Here is an 18,766-nt window from a genome sequence, read left to right as displayed (position 1 = left end):
TGCATTATTAGTTCTTTTGATGACCAATTTCTTGAGTTCTTTGTATATTTGGAAATCAGCTAGTGTTTGATTTAGGGTTAGTGAAGATCTTTTCCCATTCTGTAGGTTGCTGTTTTGTGTTGTTGACCATATCCTTTGCTTACAGAAGCTTCTCAGTTTCAGGAGTTCTATTTATTAATTATTTCTGTACTACCGCGGTTATATTTAGGAAGTGGTCTCCTGTGCCAATGCGTTCGAGCATACTACTCACTTTTTTTTTTTTTAAATATGTTCAGTGTGGTTGGTTTTATGTTGAGGTCTTTGACTTTAGTTTTGTGCATGGCAATAGATGTGTACCAATTTTCCTTCTACATGTTGACATCCAGTATGATATCAATTGTTAAATATGCCTTCTTTTTTCCATTTTATATTTTTTACTTCTTTGTCAATAATCAGGTGTTCATAGGTATGTGGACTGATTGCTTTGGTGCTCCTGTCTGTTTTTCTGCCTGTAGCTTTTCAGTACTGTAGCTCTGTAGTAGAGTTTGAAGTCAGGGATTATGATGCCTCCAGAAGTTCCTTTATTGTACAGGATTGTTTTGGCTATCCTGGGTGTTTTGCTTTTCCATATGAAGTTGAGTATTGTTCTTTCAAGGTATGTGAAGAATTTTGCTGGGACGATAGGCATTGCATTGAATCTGTAGATTGTTTTTGGTAAGATTGTCATTTTTACTATGTTAATTCTAACTGCCGAAAAGCATGGGAGATCTTTCCATTTTCTGGTGTCTTCTTCAAATTCATTCTTCAAATATTTGAAGTTCTTGTCATACAAGTCTTCCACTTGTTTGGTTAGTGTTACTCCAAAATATTTTATGCTACTTGTGGCTATTTTGAAGGGTGATGTTTCTCTGATTTCTTTCTCAGTCCATTTATCATTTGTATAAAGAAGGGCTACTGATTTTTTTGAGTTAATTTTGTATCCTGCTGTATTACTGAAGGTGTTTATGAGTTGTAGAAGTTTCTTCGTAGAATTTTTGGGGTCATTTATTTAAACTATCATATCATCAGCAAATAGTGAGAGTTTGACTTCTTTTCTGATTTGTATCCCCTTAATCTCCTATTGTTGTCTTATTGCTCAAGTACTATATGGAATAGATATGGAGAGATAGATATGGAATAGATATAGAACCTCAAGTACTATATGGAATAGATATGGAGAGAGTGGACAACCTTGTCTTGCTCCTGGTTTCAGTGGGATCACTTTGATTTTCTCTCTATTTAGTTTGATGTTCGCTGGTGACTTGCTGTATATTGCCTTTATTATGTTTGGTTTTTGTCCCTTTTATCCGTGCTCTCTCCAAGACCTTTAACATGAAAAGATGTTGTATTTTGTTGAAGGCTTTTTCAGCATCTGATGAGATGATCATGTGGGTTTTATTTTCTCAGTTTATATGGTAGATTCCATTGACAGACTTTTGTGTGTTGAATCATCCTTGCAACTCTGGGATGAAGCTGAGTTGATTGTGGGTGATTTTTCTGATGTGTTTGCCAGTACTTTATTGAGTATTTTTGTGTTAATGTTCATGAGTGAGATTGGTCTGTAATTCTCTTTATTAGTAATGTCTTTGTGTGGTTTGGGTATCAGGGTAATTGTAGCCTCATAAAAAGAGTTTGGCAAAGTTCCTTCTGTTTCCATTGTGTGGAACAATTTGAGGAGTATTGGCAAGAATTCTTCTTTGAAAAGCTTGTAGAATTCTGCACTGAAACCATCTAGTCCTGGGCTTTTTGGGGTGGTGGGGGTTGAGATACTTTTGATGACTGTTGCTATTTCCTTAGCAGTTAGAGGCAGTTATATTTATAGTTATATAGGTCTATTTAATTTCTTAACTGATCTTGGTATAATTTTGGTAAGTGATATTTATCCAGAAATTGTCCATTTCCTTTAATGTTTTCAATTTTGTGGAGTACTGTTTTTTGAAGTAGAACCCGATGATTCTCTAGATTTCCTCCATGTTTGTTGTTATATCCCTTTTTTCATTTCTGAATTTGTTAATTTGGATATTCTCTCTCTTTGTTTTGGTTAGTTTGATAAGGGTTTGTCTGTTTTGTTGATTTTTTCGAAGAACCAACTCTTTGTCTCATTGATTCTTCATATTGTTTTCTTTGTTTCTATTTTGTTGATTTCACCTCTCAATTTGTTTATATCCTGCCATATAGTCCTCGTTGGTGAGTTTGCTTCTTTTTGTTCTACAGTTCAAGAGTTCTGCTAACTCACTGGTGTGGGATTTTTTGCAGATTTTTTTTTTTTTATGTAGGCATTTAATGCTATGAACTTTCCTTGTAATACTGCTTTCATTGTGTCCCATAAATTTGGGTATATTGTGTGATAATTTTCATCGAGTTTTAGGAAGTCTTTAGTTTCTTCATTTATTTCTTCCTCAATCCATTGATAATTTAGGTGAGCATTATTTAATTTCCATGTGTTTGGGGTTTTCTGGAATTAGTGTTGCTGTTGAATTCTAATTTTAAGCCATGGTGATCTGATAAGATACATGGGGTTATTCCAAATTTTTGTATCTGTTGAGGTTTATTTTGTTACTTAGTATGTGGTCAATTTTTGAGAAGGTTCTGTGAGGTGCTGAGAAGAAGGTATATTCTTTTATGTTTGGATGGAATGTTCTATAGATGTCTGTTAAGTCCATTTAAGTCATAACATATGTTAATTCTCTTATGTCTCTGTTAAGTTTCTGTCTGGCAGATCTATCCAGTGGTGAGAATGGGGTGTTGAAGTCTCCCACTATTAGTGTGTGGGGTTTAATATGTGACTTAAGCTTTAGTAGGTTTTTTTTTTTTTTACATATGAAGGTGCCCTTGTATTTGTGACATAGATGTTCAGTAGTGAGATTTCCTCTTGATGGACTTTTTCCTGTGACTAATATAAAATTTCCTTCTTCATCTCTTTTGTTTTAGTTCAGTTTGAAGTCTGTTTTGTTAGATATTAGGATAGATACACCACCTTATTTCTTAGGTCCATTTGATGGGAAAATCTTTTCCCAACTCTTTACTCTGTGGCGATGTCTGTCTTTGAGGTTGAGGTTTGTTTTTTGTATGTAGCAGAATGATGGATTCTGTTTTTGTATTCAATCTGTTAGTCTTTGTCTTTTTATGGATGAGTTGAATCTATTTATAATAAGGGATATTAATGACCAGTGATTGTTAGTTCCTGTTATTTTAGTTTTTGTTGTTGGTGATGTTACTGTGTATGTGTGTTTCCCTCCTTTTGAATTTGCTACTGTGAGGTCATCTATTGTCTGTGTTTTTGTGAATGTAGCTAACTTCCTTGAGTTGAAGTTTTCCTTCTAGCACCTTGTGTAGGGCTGGGTTTGTGGCTGGATATTAATTAAATCTGGTTCTGTCATAGAATACAACAAGGAAGAACTAACCACTAGTTGAGTATAAAGTCCAGGAAGTGGGAGGCACATGCCTTTAATCTTAGCACTAGTAGCTGGAGACAGGAAGTGATATGGCTGGGTGGAGAGAAGACTATAAGGCAGGAGGAGACAGGAGCCTGGCCCTTTTGTTCTGAGGATTCATAGAGGTAAGAAGTTTCTCTAGTGGCTGCTGCTCTGTCTCTCTGATCTTTCAGCTTTCACCATCAATATCTGACTCCAGGTTTTCATTGTTAAGACTAATTAGGATTACAATTATACTTCAGATCCTACTTCAGATCTACACTTTCCTAGAAGCTGCTTCAGTGAAGCCTACTGTGAGCTGGCTGTGCTCTGGACACCTGCTGGATATAGCAGGAAAATTGAGATAGAGTTCCATAGCGAGGGCTTGGTGGCTATCATCAGGTTCCACAGCAACTGGATTTGAGAATGCCAAGCTACAGGGCTTGTGGTGACTCTAACCTTTCCTCTTTGAGGACCTTTGCAGTGTGGGCGGATTCCTCCACTCTTGGTACCGATTTCAGTTTTGGAGAACCCATGTTTCATTGGTCAGCATCAAACCAGGATGTGTGAGAACTCTCTCTAAGCTCTTTGATCCTTTTCTGTCATTGCCACTCAACCTGTCAAAATTGAAGAACTGGGCTCCTAGAACTTGGTAACTCAGCCTTCACAACTTCACCAGAATCCTCAGCGTAAAGGTGCTGTCTCTGCCCTCAGACAGAGCAGGTGACTCTAGGGACAGGCAGGAACACCTGCCACAGCCTTGCAAGGAGGGGGTATGCCAACCTGCCTAGTACCTCTTATGGGAAGAGATCTTTTAGTAAAAGTAGGAGCTTCCATTTCGTTCACTCCTTCCATTCACCTTACCCCAGACTCACCAACAACTCCCCTCCTCCTCCTTTTAGCCTCCCAACCTCCCAGCTCCAATGTGTCTTTTCCTCTACCAGCCTTTCAAGGTGGACCCTCAAATCTGGGATACCCAAAACCCCTCTGTTGCTAAACACCATTTCCCCATCATTATCCAATTACAAGATCCTCCTCAGTACATTACCCAAGCCCCGTACCCCTTCTCTCTTCAGAGCCTTTGGGGACTTAAGCCTATTATCTCTGACCTTCTAAGAAAAAAGGTACTTCACCCCACCTCTTCTCCCTTTAACACCCCTCTACTTGCTGTTAAAAGTCCTAATGAAACCTATTGCCTGGTTCAAGACCTCTGACTCATTAACTCCACAGTGGTCCCTCTTCATCCTGTAGTAACTAATTCTAACACACTTCTTTTCATCATTCCCCCAGGAACCTCTGACTTCTCAGTTCTAGATCTTAAGGATGATTTTTTCTCTATTCTTCTCGCCTCTCAATCTTAAAATATCTTTGCCTTCACCTGGATAGACCCTGACACTCACCTTTCCACATAGCTCACCTGGACCATCCTTACCCAGGGATTCTGGGCAGCCCACACCTGTTTGGTCAGGCTTTAACTTCTGATCTACTCTCACTGTCTCTCCCCAAGTCTAAACTCATACAGTATGTAGGTGATATTTTACTTTGCAATCCATCCTTGGAGATCAGCAAAACTGATACCTCCGCTCTTTTAAATTTTCTGTCCAAAAAGGGCTATAGAAGGTCCAACTGTCTACTTCACAGGTCATTTATTTGGGATTAACTATTACCCCAACCCAAAATTCTATTACTCTAGACAGAAAAAAAGCTAATTCAGTCCCTTGCAGTTCCTTCTACAAAAGAAGAGTGTAGGGCCCTGGTCTCCCTTATTCCTGTGGTGCATTGGCGGGGACAGTCTATGATCAACTAACTAAGCTTCCTGTGTGTTTCTGTGCTGTGCCTGCCCCACCTGGTGGTTAGCTGCAGGGCATTTACTCCATTGTTAATATGGTAATTTCCCACCTGCCTGGGCGGAGATCCTTGTGCTACAGTCAGGTAGATAAGGACTCCCCCAATGCTGAATAAAGTGGCATTCGGCTGATCTCCTTTCGAATGACCCTGGTCTCTCTGTGTCTTCTTTTCAATCTCCAGGCCCTTGCCCGACTCGCGTTCGGTACAGTGGCGCGCGAACTGTACCGAGGGTGTAACACCAAATCGGGTGTTACAATTGGAGGCCCCAGCGAGATGATCTTCGGCAACTAGACCCATCTGCGAGATCGGGAAGTAGGGATCCCTGAGAGGTCGCCCTCGGGAAGGCTGACCAGCAGGTAAGAAATTGTGCGGCGAGGGTGAATTGGTTATGGGTGCAAGTTATTCTGTTCCTGTGTTAAAGGGCCGGTTAACAGGTCAGTTGTTAGGTCTTTTGGAAAATAAAGGCACCGGTATTAAAGTTGAGACAGCACAAGAGATCATTAAGACAGTTTTAGAGTTTAGTGCCTGGTTCCTACATGCAGGGGGTTTTAATATTACTGATTGGGAGCAGGTAAAGGCTGATCTTCAAAATGCACTGAAAGAGCGAGGGCCACAAGAATTCCCCATGGCGATATTTTCACTATGGCGCTTGGTCAGAGATGCTCTTCTCAGTGATGATGTTAAAATTAGAGAGTTTAAACAAAACCCTTGAGGAGATTCAGGAAGTAGAATCTATGAGTTCTATTAAGAGTTTTGAGGAACAGGAAGTTTTAGGAACAGGAAATAATAGAAAGGATATAGAAGAAGAAGAAGAAATTTTAGAAAAGGAGATCGCACTGATAAGAAAGAAGTTAAAAAAAGAGGAAAGGAAGGAAGCAAACGGAGATGTCTCCATGAGACCTCCTCCACATAATCCTTGCACTACTGCTTCTGCCCCTATGGACTTAGAGGCAGAGATCCGAGAGATCCGGGACAGATTAAATAATCTAGTTGGAGAAAAGCAGATTTATCCTGTTGTGGACAAGATTGATTAACAGGGACAGAGGGCCAGGCAACATAACCCTCTGGCCTTTAAGGATATCAAGCAGTTAAAAGAAGCAGTTGTAGACTGTGGAGCTCATGCTCCTTTCACTGTAGCTTTATTGGAATCTTTTGCAGAACTCAACCTTATACCCAATGACTGGATGCAGCTTTGCAGGGCTTGTCTTTCAGGGGGAGATTATTTGTTATGGAGAGGTGAAATGCAGGAAAATTACAAAAAGACTGCAGGCAAAAATGCTGAAGCAGGTTTCCCCCAGAATAACCTTGACATGTTAACTGGTGAAGGACAATATGCTAGCTTAGAAGCACAGATTGCTTATGATCCTGCAATTTATGCTCAGATAGCTGCAGCAGCCGTTAAAGCTTGGAAAACTTTACCTAACAAAGGATCACGAGAACAACTTTCTAAGATCCTTCAAGGATCTTCAGAACCTCATTCTGAGTTCATTGACCGCGCATTTTTGGGGATGTGGATTCAGCTATGCCAATCGTCAAACATTTGGCCTTTAAAAATGCAAACAAGTTCTGTCAGCAAATTTTACGCCCCCATAGAGATGGGGATTTGAATGATTTTATCCGATTATGCAGAGACATTGATGGCACCTACGTGATGGGCCAGGTCATTGTTTCTGCCCTCAAGGAAGGCCAAGGTGGAGCTAGGCCTAGGAATTGTTTTCAATGCAGAAGGTCAGGACACCTCAAAAGGAACTGCCCTGCTGGTAAAGGAGCTATTAATCAGCCTAGAGGAAATCCAGGTGTTTGCCCAAAATGCCAAAAGGGAGTTCACTGGGCCAAGGACTGTCACTCTAAGACGGACAGTCAAGAAAATCTTATCCCCAGGTCAAAAAACGGGGTGAGGGGCCTGCCCCGGGCCCCCAAAACACAAATGTACGGGGCCATGAGTGGAGCAGCAGCTCCCATCAGATTCATTCCTCAGAGAAATGCCTCACTGTCAACGACCTTGTACGAGGCACCTCAGGAAGTACAGGACTAGATCTCTGTACCTCCGCCGGAGTAATATTGACCCCACAAATGGGTATGCAAGCCTTGGGGACTGGAGTATTTGGACCTATCCCAGAGGGTTCAGTAGGTATAGTTTTGGGTAGAAGTAGTTCTGCGCTCAAGGGAATCAAAATTTTACCAGGAATTATAGACTATGATTTTACTGGAGAAATTAAAATTATGATTAAAACTGGTATGGGAGTCCTTGTCATCCCCCAAGGAGCAAGAATAGCTCAGTTAATGCTTTTGCCCATGTTTCGCTCCACTAATCCTTTCTTTAAACAAGAACAAGAAAACAAGGGATTTGGCTCCACAGGATCCCCTGGAGCTTTTTGGGTTTCTAGTTTAGAGAATTGCCCCACCCTTACTTTAACAGTCAATGGGAAAAGGTTCCAAGGCCTTCCTGATACAGGGGCTGATTCTTCAATGATTGCTAAAAGGCACTGGCCTGCAGCCTGGCCTCTACAGCCAGCCTCTACAACCTTGCAGGGAATAGAAACGGCCAGTTCTCCAGAATGCAGTACTCAATATTTAGATTGGGAGGACGAAGAAGGCCATAAGGGCATTTTTAAACCATTTGTCCTGGAACACCTTCCTCTTAATTTGTGGGGAAGAGACGTTTTGCAAGCTATGGGAACAATTCTGACCACTGAACCTATGGAGCGTATGCATTAGAAGCAGGGCTTTGTCCCTGGTCAGGGTTTGGGCAAAAATCTGCAGGGGGATGTGCAGATTTTAGCAGACAAAAAAATTATACAACAGTCACCTGGACAGCATGCAGGGTTAGGAAATTTTTCCTAGGGGCCATTGCAGAGCAGCCAAAAAAACATTCCTATAAAATGGAAAACTAAAAAACCTGTTTGGATAGAGCAATGGCCCCTGAATAAAGAAAAATTACAGGCTGCTGGTACTCTAGTCCAGGAACAGCTAGAAGCAGGACACATAGTGCCATCCACTTCTCCCTGGAATACCCCTATCTTTGTTATTAAGAAAAAGTCTGGTAAATGGAGGTTATTGCAAGATCTTAGAGCAGTAAATGATTGCATGGAAATTATGGGGGCAACTCAACCTGGGTTGCCTCAGCCTGTAGGTATTCCTGCAGGATATCATCTTTTAGTTATTGACCTGAAGGATTGTTTTTTTCACCATTCCCTTGCATCCAAAAGACTCTGATAAATTTGCTTTCAATGTACCGTCTATAAATTTCACAGAACCATACAAGCGCTACCAATGGGTAACATTGCCCCAGGGTATGGCCAATAGTTCTGTAATTTGCCAAATGTTTGTGGCACGGGTTATTGCCCCTATAAGGTATAAATATTCTCAACTGTATATAAGTCATTATTTGGATGACATCCTATTAGCTGGACAGGACCCAGAAATAGTCCTTGAGGCTTTTGCTGACTTACAAGAATGCCTAGCACATGCTGGGTTAGTTATTGAAAGACCCCCCAAAGTGGGCTGCCTTTCAGTCTGGGGAGACCCTCTCCAAGGAACAGCGAAGCCACACGTGCGGATGCAAACAGCAAGAGGTTTTATTCAGATACACAGGTACCTGGGGCGTAGTCGCTCGGAGGACTAGTGCGCAGCAGGCTGGAGGAAGGTCCTTTTATAGGAAAGAGGGCAGCAGAAGCAGATTACAGAAGCAAATGTGTGGTTAGTGGTCAGTTAGAATGGGGCAAGGGGCATAGGCGGTTTTTCCTTCCCAGCACATGTATGGGAACAGATATCCTGCTTTCCTTTCGGTTCTTCCTTTCCCAGCACAGATGTATGGGAACAGATATCCTGTTTCCCTTTTGGTTCTTCCTTTCCCAGCACAGATGTATGGGAACAGATATCCTGCTTTCCTTTCGGTTCTTCCTTTCCCAGCACAGATGTATGGGAACAGATATCCTGCTTCCCTTTTGGTTCTTCCTTTCCTAGCACAGATGTATGGGAACAGACTTCCTGTTAATTGATGTCCTGCCCTATTCTATAGATATCCTGCTTTGCAGCCAGGAACCCTGACCTCACTCTGCACTTACATTGTTCAAAAACCTTGTGAAATGACGTTACAGCAGTTAAGCTGGGATCTTTCATAGGGGAAATTGTTTCTTCTGTGGATTGCTGATATTCTAAGTTGGGCCCATCCATGTGCTGACTATAGGCATCCTGTTTCCCTAGGCAAACGGGATGTTCTCATGAGAGCCGGCCAGCTGCGGGTTCTGGTGGGGGTGGCTGGGCCTGTTATTGCTGCTGCTAACTTAATGCTACTAGGTAGGGGTCTTTCAGTTATTGCTTCTGAAAAAGTACAACAACAGTTTCCATATCAATACTTGGGACATCAGCTGTTGCAGACAGGAGTAAAACCGCACAAAGTTACTCTTCGCCTAGATAAACTAAAAACTTTGAATGATTTTCAAAAGTTGCTTGGAGACTTAAATTGGGTCCGGCCCAGTCTGGGAATTCCTACTGGAGACTTAAAACCACTTTTTGACATTCTGCAGGGGAATCCAGACCCAACCTCCTTTCATGAGTTAACACCTCAAGCAAGGCAATGTATTACTTTAATTAAAGAAAAGCTTGCCTCTGCTCATATTAGTTATATTGACTATAGTCAGCCACTGCTGTTGATAATTTTCCCCTCCAAGCATAGTCCTACTGGAGTTTTTTGGCAACAAGGACCCATCCTGTGGGGGCATAAATATGTGTCACCTGTAAAAATTGTTATCTCATATCCATCAGCTGTGCTACGTGTTATTCAAAAAGGATATAAGCTTAGTTTACAAACTTTTGGAATGTTACCTGATAAGGTTATTACACCTTATACCCAGACAAATAACTTGGTTACAAAATTTTGCTGAAGATTGGACTTTATTTTTATGCACTAATCCCTGCAAGTTAGACAATCATTATCCTTCTGATAAGTTAGTCACCTTCTTTAAAAATCATCTGGTATGTTTCCCTAAAATTATTTCTTTGCAGCCTCTGGCAGGGGCACGAAATGTGTTTACTGATGGATCTTCCACCCGGAGAGCTGTAGTAGCCTCCCCTCCTGATTTTGATATTCAATCTGTTAATACTAACTCTGCTCAGATGGCTGAATTGGTTGCTGTCCAGATGGCCCTAGAGAAATATGCTGATATTCCATTTAACCTTTTTACTGACAGCAAGCAAAATTCTTGCACCGTTGGAAACTGCAGCTTATATTGCCTCTGTATCTCGAGTCCAGATGCAGTTATTGGCTATTCAAACTTTGCTTTGGGCCCGATCTGTACCCATTTACGTAGGGCATTTGCGGGCTCATACTGACCTCCCTGGTCCTTTGAATGAGGGAAACGCTTTGGCTGATCAGCTTACTCATCAAATTTATGTAGTTAATCAGGAATCTTATAAAGCTGCAGAAAAAGCTCATAATCGTTTTCATCTCAATGCTGGATCTTTAAGATTTCATTTTAAGATATCTCTAGAGCAAGCCACTAATATTGTTAAAAAATGCTCTCTGTGTACAGAACTTTTAACTGTTCCCCATTTGGGAGTTAATCCTCGTGGGCTTGCCCCTAATCATTTATGACAAATGGATGTCACCAATATTCCTTCTTTTGGGCGCATGCAATATGTTCACGTAACCGTGGATACATATTCTCATCTCATTTTTGCCTCAGCTCACACAGGAGAAAGATTACGAGATGTTAAAAGTCATTGTCTCCAGGCTTTTGCCTACATGGGAATTCCTAAAACTATAAAAACTGATAATGGACCAGCCTATACTAGCACTGGCTTTACTAAATTTTGTTCTGAGTTTTCAATTTCTCACAAAACGGGTATACCTTATAATCCTCAAGGACAAGATATAATGGAGCGAGCTCATCATACGCTCAAAGCCTATTTGCATAAAACTAAAAAGGGGGAATATGGTTCCACCCCCAGAGATCATTTATCTTTTATTTTATACATTTTAAATTTTTTGACTGTTGATGCTCAATCTCATACTACCGCTGACAGACACTGGCGGCCAGATTCTTCCAGGATGCCTCATGTCAAACGGAAGAATCTATCAGATGGCACCTGGTATGGTCCAGATCCTATACTGATATGGGGAAGAGGGGCTGTTTATGTTTTCCCGCAGGATGCTGACAATCCAATATGGGTACCTGAGCGGCTGATGCATGCTGTGGATTTTCCTGTCCAGAAGCCTGAAGACAGGACAGACCCGAAAGATCAAAGAGATTCTGGCTTGTCAACTAAAGAATTGCGGGATTCCTGAGGAGCTGGCTGCGATGGTCCGAATGCCAAGGATTGTTCCTCGCCTGTCTACCCATCTACCCATCCCATGATATCGGCAGCCACAGCTGTTGCTGCCACAGCAGCTAAGCTGCTGGATTTTTCATTAGTCAGTCAGTTGCTTCCTGCTAGCACAAAGGATACCTTCTCAGGACAGGTTGCAAATGCCGTAGCCATTCAAATTGAGCTAAATTTACAAATGAATATTACAATTAATTTTGCTCTTGGTTATGGTTAAAGACCACTGCTAGATGTTACAGTAATAAGCTTATTGCTGTTATTCACGGACCCTGAGGTGTACAATTTACAAATTGGCTCTTAAAATTATTCTAGTTAGCTATACCAGGGTTATTTTCACCAGCGCTGAGACCTTACTTATAGGGCTCCAATTTGGGCAGAATTATTAAGGATTGAGCAAACACAGTCTCCTTAAGGGATGCTTACATATGCTGGAGCATCATTTCCATGGTTATGATGCCAGAGCCAAAGGCAAGCTCAGGTCAATATTGCCACGTGGCAAATCCTCTTAGCTATTGCCCCAGAGAATCTTTCAGCACGAATTTGGCTGAACTCGATGATGGATGACTAATGAGCCAAAGACGGGAAAGGCTTTTGGGGGGCTGCCTCAACCTAAGACAGGAAATATGTTTTGACCTGGATACTTTCCCATGACGGGTAAGGGGTATTGCCTGACGTCCAATGCCACCCAAGACAGGCCTAGTCATAATTTATACAAAAGGGGGACCTGTAGGGCCCTGGTCTCCCTTATTCCTGTGGTGCATTGGCGGGGACAGTTTATGATCAACTAACTAAGCTTTCTGTGTGTTTCTGTGCTATGCCTGCCCCACCTGATGGTTAGCTGCAGGGCATTTACTCCATTGTTAATATGGTAATTTCCCACCTGCCTGGGCGGAGATCCTTGTGCTACAGTCAGGTAGATAAGGACTCCCCCAATGCTGAATAAAATGGCATTCGGCTGATCTCCTTTCGAATGACCCTGGTCTCTCTGTGTCTTCTTTTCAATCTCCAGGCCCTTGCCTGACTAGCGTTCGGTACAGTGGCGCGCGAACTGTACCGAGGGTGTAACACCAAATCGGGTGTTACAGAAGAGATTTTATCACTCCTAGGAATAGCTGGCTTCCTGTGTTCCTGGATCCCCTCTTTTTTTTTTTTTTTTTTTTTTTTTTTTTGGTTTTTCGAGACAGGGTTTCTCTGTGGTTTTGGAACCTGTCCTGGAACTAGCTCTTGTAGACCAGGCTGGTCTCGAACTCACAGAGATCCGCCTGCCTCTGCCTCCCGAGTGCTGGGATTAAAGGCGTGCGCCACCACCGCCCGGCTGGATCCCCTCTTTTTCTCTCCTCGCCAGCCCCTTAGATGAGGCAGCTCTTGGCTCTCTGCACAAGCCCCTTCTCCATTCCATTACTAAACCATTCCAGAGACTCCAGCAAGCCATTATCCAGGCCCCAGCTCTTCATCTTCCAGATTTAACTTGTCCCTTCTTCCTCTGTGTAACAGAGAAGGAGGTCTATGCCCTTGCAGCCCTAGGACATCAGCTGGGACCTTCTTTTGCACCTGTAGCATGCCTGTCAGAGAGGCTGGACTTCATCACTCAGGGCTGGGCATCCTGTATACGTACTTTTGTGGCCACTGAGCTTCATAATCGTGAGTCAAAGAAACTGACCTTTGGATCACCCCCACTGTCTTCTGCCACCATAATGTGTCCCATCTCTTAACTTACAAAGGCTTACAAGCCTTACCCCCTTCTTTCCTTCCAGGTGGCACTAGTAGAAGATGCCATACTCACTTTCTAATCCTGCCCACCCCTTAATATCTCAAGTCTCCTGCCTGAACCTAACATTAATTATTTCCCATCTCATTCCTGCATAGAAACCTTAGAGAATCCACTGCCCCACCCCTCACATATACAGGAGGACATGTTGTCCCAGGTCACTTATACCTGGTACACAGATGGCAGCTCCTTTTTATCTGAAGGGATCTGTAGAGCAGGCTATGCCATAATGTCAGATACTGGGGTGGTGGAGGCACAGGCACTCCCTGTCCATATCACTAATCAGCGGGCTGTATTAATAGCTCCTACCCATGGCTTCCAGTTAGCAAAGGGACAATATTTAAATATTTACACAGACTTCAAATATGCCTTTCATATCCTCCTGGAAGGAATGTGGACTTCTTATAATGAAAGGAGGATCTATAACTAATTCAGGTTATATTACTGACTTGTTAAAAGCCTCCCATCTCCCCAAAGCTATAGGAATTTTTCACTATCAATCTCATCAGACCAACAGTTCCATTATTTCCAAGGGAAGTTACCAGGCTGACCAAGCAGTGAAAACAGCAGAATTCTAGAGCCCAAACCTAACTCATTCACTTTAGGGGGTTCATACAGTACAGCCTGCATTCTCGCAGATACCTCCTGACACCGGGCAATTCTGTTCTATCTACATCAGCTCTTTCATCCTAATAGAAAAGCTCTGTTTCATTTTGTCAAGGCTCACCTCCAACCCACCACTGAGGACTAGAGTTCTTCAAAGCTATCACTGCTTCTTTTAAAATCTGTCAAAAGTCAGATCCTAAGACCAAATATTGTGGTTTCCTTTTTCCCACCCACCAGGCCAGGGGCTCCCTTCCAGGAACTGACTGGCAGCTTGATTTTACTCATATGCCCACAGTCAGATGAGTTAAATATCTCCTGGTTTTGGTGGACACAATGTCTGGGTGGATTGAAGTGTTTCCCACCACTAACAAGAGGGCCTAGATACTTTCCGATGTTCTTCTCCAAGAAATTATCCTCCAGTTTGGAATCCCAACCTTTTTTCAGTTGGATAATGGCCCAGAGTTTACCTCCCAGATTTCTCAAACTTTATCTAAGGCTCTTAACATTCCCTTACGTTTTCATATTCCATACCATCCTCAGTCTTTAGAGAAGGTAGAACGAACTAACCATTTTTTAAAAAATGTTCTTGTTAAGATGTTACAGGAACTTTACTTCGACTGGGTAAAACTTTTGCCTCTGGCCCTTCTTAGACTTAGGGCTCTCCCCAAAAGCCCTCTTTCCATCTTGCCCTTTGAACTCATGCATGGACGGCCGGTTTTAGCCCCCCAGCCTCTCACCTAAAACCTCTCCCCTTCCTGATCACCTGCTTACTCCACTGTTATCTCATCTTCGCTCACTATTATGGGATTTTACCAACTACTCATTACCTCAACCATGTGCTAATTCATGCCCACTGCTGATTAAAATAGGAGATCAGATACTTTTCTCTCCCCCAGACCAAAGCCCCTCACCCCTTTCCTCTAAATGGCAGGGCCCCTTTAAAGTAATTCTTGTAACTCCCACAGCTGCCAAGCTCAAGGGACTCTCACTGGATCCACCTGTCCCACCTTAAACCTTTCACTCCTCAGGCTCAAGATTCCCCCTCATATATGGCAACTCAATCAGAGCCCTGCTCCCTTAAGTCCCAGAGGGCACCAAGATTAGCCACTCTGTCTCCAGTTCCAGAAAGATAAAATCTCATCACCGTACTCAACTCTCCTGTGCCGAAAACTTCATATACTCTCTCTCTTCCTCTTTCTCCTATCTGCTTTACCAACTTCTCTGTATCTTCAATGTATACTTAAATTTCCAGTTAGCCACTCAGCTGTTATTACAGGGACCATCATTAAACATAGAGCCAGAGGTATAAGGATTGCCAAAAGCCCAGGTGGAAAGGAACAATAAAGAGTTTGGGGACATTCATGGCTCCAGACTCCAAAAACTCACAAAATAGACTTTAACATAACAGGTTCATCACTGACTGCAGCAGTGTCTCCTGGATGTTAAGGTAATACCATGATGCTAAAGAGAACAAGTGCCTTAAGATCTGATTCAGGTAAAATATTGAGGGGTCTAATAATTCACCTTTTTAATAATTCCCCCTTCTTATCCTCCCTCCTCCCCACCAACTTCTATTCCAACACTACCATCATAATCACAAGCTTTTAATATGTCTAAAATTTATTTCTTTTCAAACATTTTTTTCATAAGCTCCAGGAGCCAATTGGATCTATCTAAATGGACCAGACTCGTCCAGAATAAGTATCATTTAATTCTTCCCTTATCATTTCTAATCTCGGGAACCCCTGGGAATTTCCCTCTTCCAGCCCCCTCAAAAAAAAAAAAAAAAAAAAAAAAAAAAAAAAAAAACCTCTATCTTCCATCTTAGGACTCTCCTTCCTTAATCACCAGGATCTTAAATTTTTTCAGACATAATTTTCTGCCTTTCCAGCATCTTGCGAGGTCCGAGCTGCCAGCCAACCAGTTCCACAGAGCCTGGAAAAAACACAAAAGTAATCAGCCACCCCAGGATGTGATCAAGCATCTCAACTCTCCAATCCCCACAAAATCAGCCAAAAGCAGTCTTGAGAGACCTGACAACCCCTACAAAATCAGCAGGAAGCAGTCATAAGAGACCTTACAAGGTCCCATTCCCACCCATTAAAGACCCCAAAAGCCCCAAATTTTTATAATAAACAAAAGGGTGGAATGTTATGATTCAGCCACAATATGGCTGACACTTCCGGGTTCCAGGGCCACATATGTGTGGACAAGTCTTCAAGCATGACCCACATGTGGCATGGTTACATCACCCACATATGATGCAGCTCTGTGAGCCCTTATGCTCATGCGTGAGCTTCAGCATCTGAGTATGATGTAACCACGTCATTCCCCTGTGCACATACACTAGGCAACCCTTGAAAGCTGGACGCGCCATCTTCGGTTCTCTGTCTCTCTCTGTCTCTCTTTCTCTCTCTCTCTCTCTTTCTCTCTCTCTCTCTCTCTCTCTCTCTCTCTCTGCACACCGACCTTAACAGGCTTGTACACTACCACCAGTAAACTCCTAAGCAGGTTTGTTGCGTGTTCCATGTTTTCTTCTCACTCACGCCAGATAATTTCAATTACACAAGTCAACTTCCTGATGTTTTTATAATTTCAATTTTTTGTGGCTGAAAAAGTTCCATTATGTATATGGACCAAAGTTTCAATATTCATTTGTCAAAGTTCAGTTTTAAACATTAAACGTGAAGAAATAAATTTTCTATGTGTGCTTGTTTTGTTTTGTTTTGGAGAAAGAGAGATTGAGAGATTGAGAGAGAGAGTACATAAAGTTGGGTGGGTAGGTCTGTGCAGGGGAAAACATCCAAATCTATTGTATGAAAATTTTTTCAATAAAGTAAGTTTTAAAAAAAGTTTGCTGTCAGGCGGTGGTGGCACATGCCTTTAATCTCAGCACTCAGGAGGTAGAGGCAGGCAGATCTCTGTGAGTTTGAGGCCAGGCTGGTCTACAAGAGCTAGTTCCAGGACAGACTCAAAAGCCTGCCTCTAAAAATAAAAAATAAAAAAAAAAATTAAAAAAAAATCCTGTCTTTAAGGCACCAGCACAGAGAAAGCAGGTGCTTTATTACAAGGGGAAAACATCCCCTTCCTTCCTCTTTTTACCTACCCCTTCTTCCTCTTCCTCCTGCTCTCTGCCTGAATTTGGGGACTTTGACCCAACGTGTAAGAAGTGAGGGGGCAGGGCAGAGGAGAGCAGAGACAGCTACAGCAGAGGGGAGGGCCAGAGCAGAGGAGAGCAGAGACAGCTACAGCAGAGGTCCAGAGAGAAGAGACTGAGAGAGCAATAGGAGAGCAGAGGATGGAAAGGGAGGGAGGGGCCCTTAGGACCCGGATGTAGATCTCTCTCCATCACCAACTTCAGGCCTACAGAGCTTTGAGTTCTGCCTCATCTGCCTCACTCCTGGACTCACTGAAGTGATGCCCCATGCATCCTGCTGTCTTCTAGTGTTTTCCATCACTGCCGTGCTCCTGAGCTGCTCAGTCCTCAGTAGGAGATGGTGCCCGAGGTCTTGAACCTTACTTGACCCAGCAAACCCAAACTTGTGTCCGGGTGCACAGGTCCACAGGTGCACCTGCTGACTCATTTCCCAACGCTGCACATTTTCAGCTTTTTAAGATATGAGTTAGCTAGAAATACGCTTAAGCTATTGGCCAAACAGTATTGCAAATAATATGGCTTCTGTGTGATTACTTCAGGGCTGAGCAGGAACAAGCAAGGAGCCGCCTACAACATCTGAGAGCTGTCTGTACCGGGACAATGTCACCTGATATGGTGTCAAGGAATTAAGCCAGGGTAGTTGGAGGGGCCACAGAAAGCCTGAGGCTGTAACAATTTTATTGAGACACCCTCATCAGTAGCAGAATTTGGTGACAAGTGCCAGGATCAAAATCAGTTTGTAGTTGCCAGGATACATGGTGCTGGCAAACATTACAGGTAGACAAGATTAAGGTCTAAGACCAATCGTCCTGTCGAGCTTCCATGCTTCCTTGACTTCTAAGGGAACACAGAGAAAAGTACCAAGCAGCATGAATGCTTCATAGCCAGAGGGAGTGCCTTGGTCTCTCAGGAACTGGAAGGGACATTGTGCAATCAGAAGCAATACACTCCAACATGAAAAACCTAAGACATATGCCTCTCAAGGCAGCTAGGCCAGGCCAACTCCATGGTTCCTTATATTTCCTCCTTTTTATTTTGTAATTTTAGGTTATGCACATCAGTCTTCAAAGCAGATGAGGAGTAGCAAATTATTCTTTAGGTTTAATGCTTCCCAGTACAACCAACAAAAACATTCTCAGAGACATTCCTATGGACCATAGTTTAGAAATCCAATTAAAGACGGAAAAATAATGACTAAAAACCTTTGCCAGGTTTTGTGCAGCAAAATGGCTGAAAGACACTTAAGGAAATGCTCGACATCCTTAGTCATCAGAGAAATGCAAATCAAAATAACTCTGAGATTCCATCTTACACCTGTAAGAATAACCAAGATCAAAATCACTGATGGCAGCTTATGCTGGAGAGGACGTGAGGTAAAGGGAACCTTCCTGCATTGCTGGTGGGAGTGCAAACTGGTACAGCCACTTTTGGTATCAATATGGCAATTTCTGAGAAATTTAGGGAAAAAAACTACCTCAAGATTCAGCAATACCACTTTTGGGTATATACCCAAAGGACATATGCTCAACTATGTTCATAGCATTATTTGTCATAGTCAGAACCTGGAAACAACCTAAATGCCCCTCGACCAAAGAATGGATAAGAAATATGTGATACATTTACCCAGGA

The sequence above is a fragment of the Microtus oregoni genome, unplaced genomic scaffold (genome assembly GCF_018167655.1).
Source record: "Microtus oregoni isolate MIOR12 unplaced genomic scaffold, Mior012 000015F_ref0000493, whole genome shotgun sequence".
NCBI lineage: Eukaryota > Metazoa > Chordata > Mammalia > Rodentia > Cricetidae > Microtus > Microtus oregoni.
The sequence above is the reverse complement of the archived record's forward strand: the minus strand, read 5'-3'. Positions refer to the sequence as shown.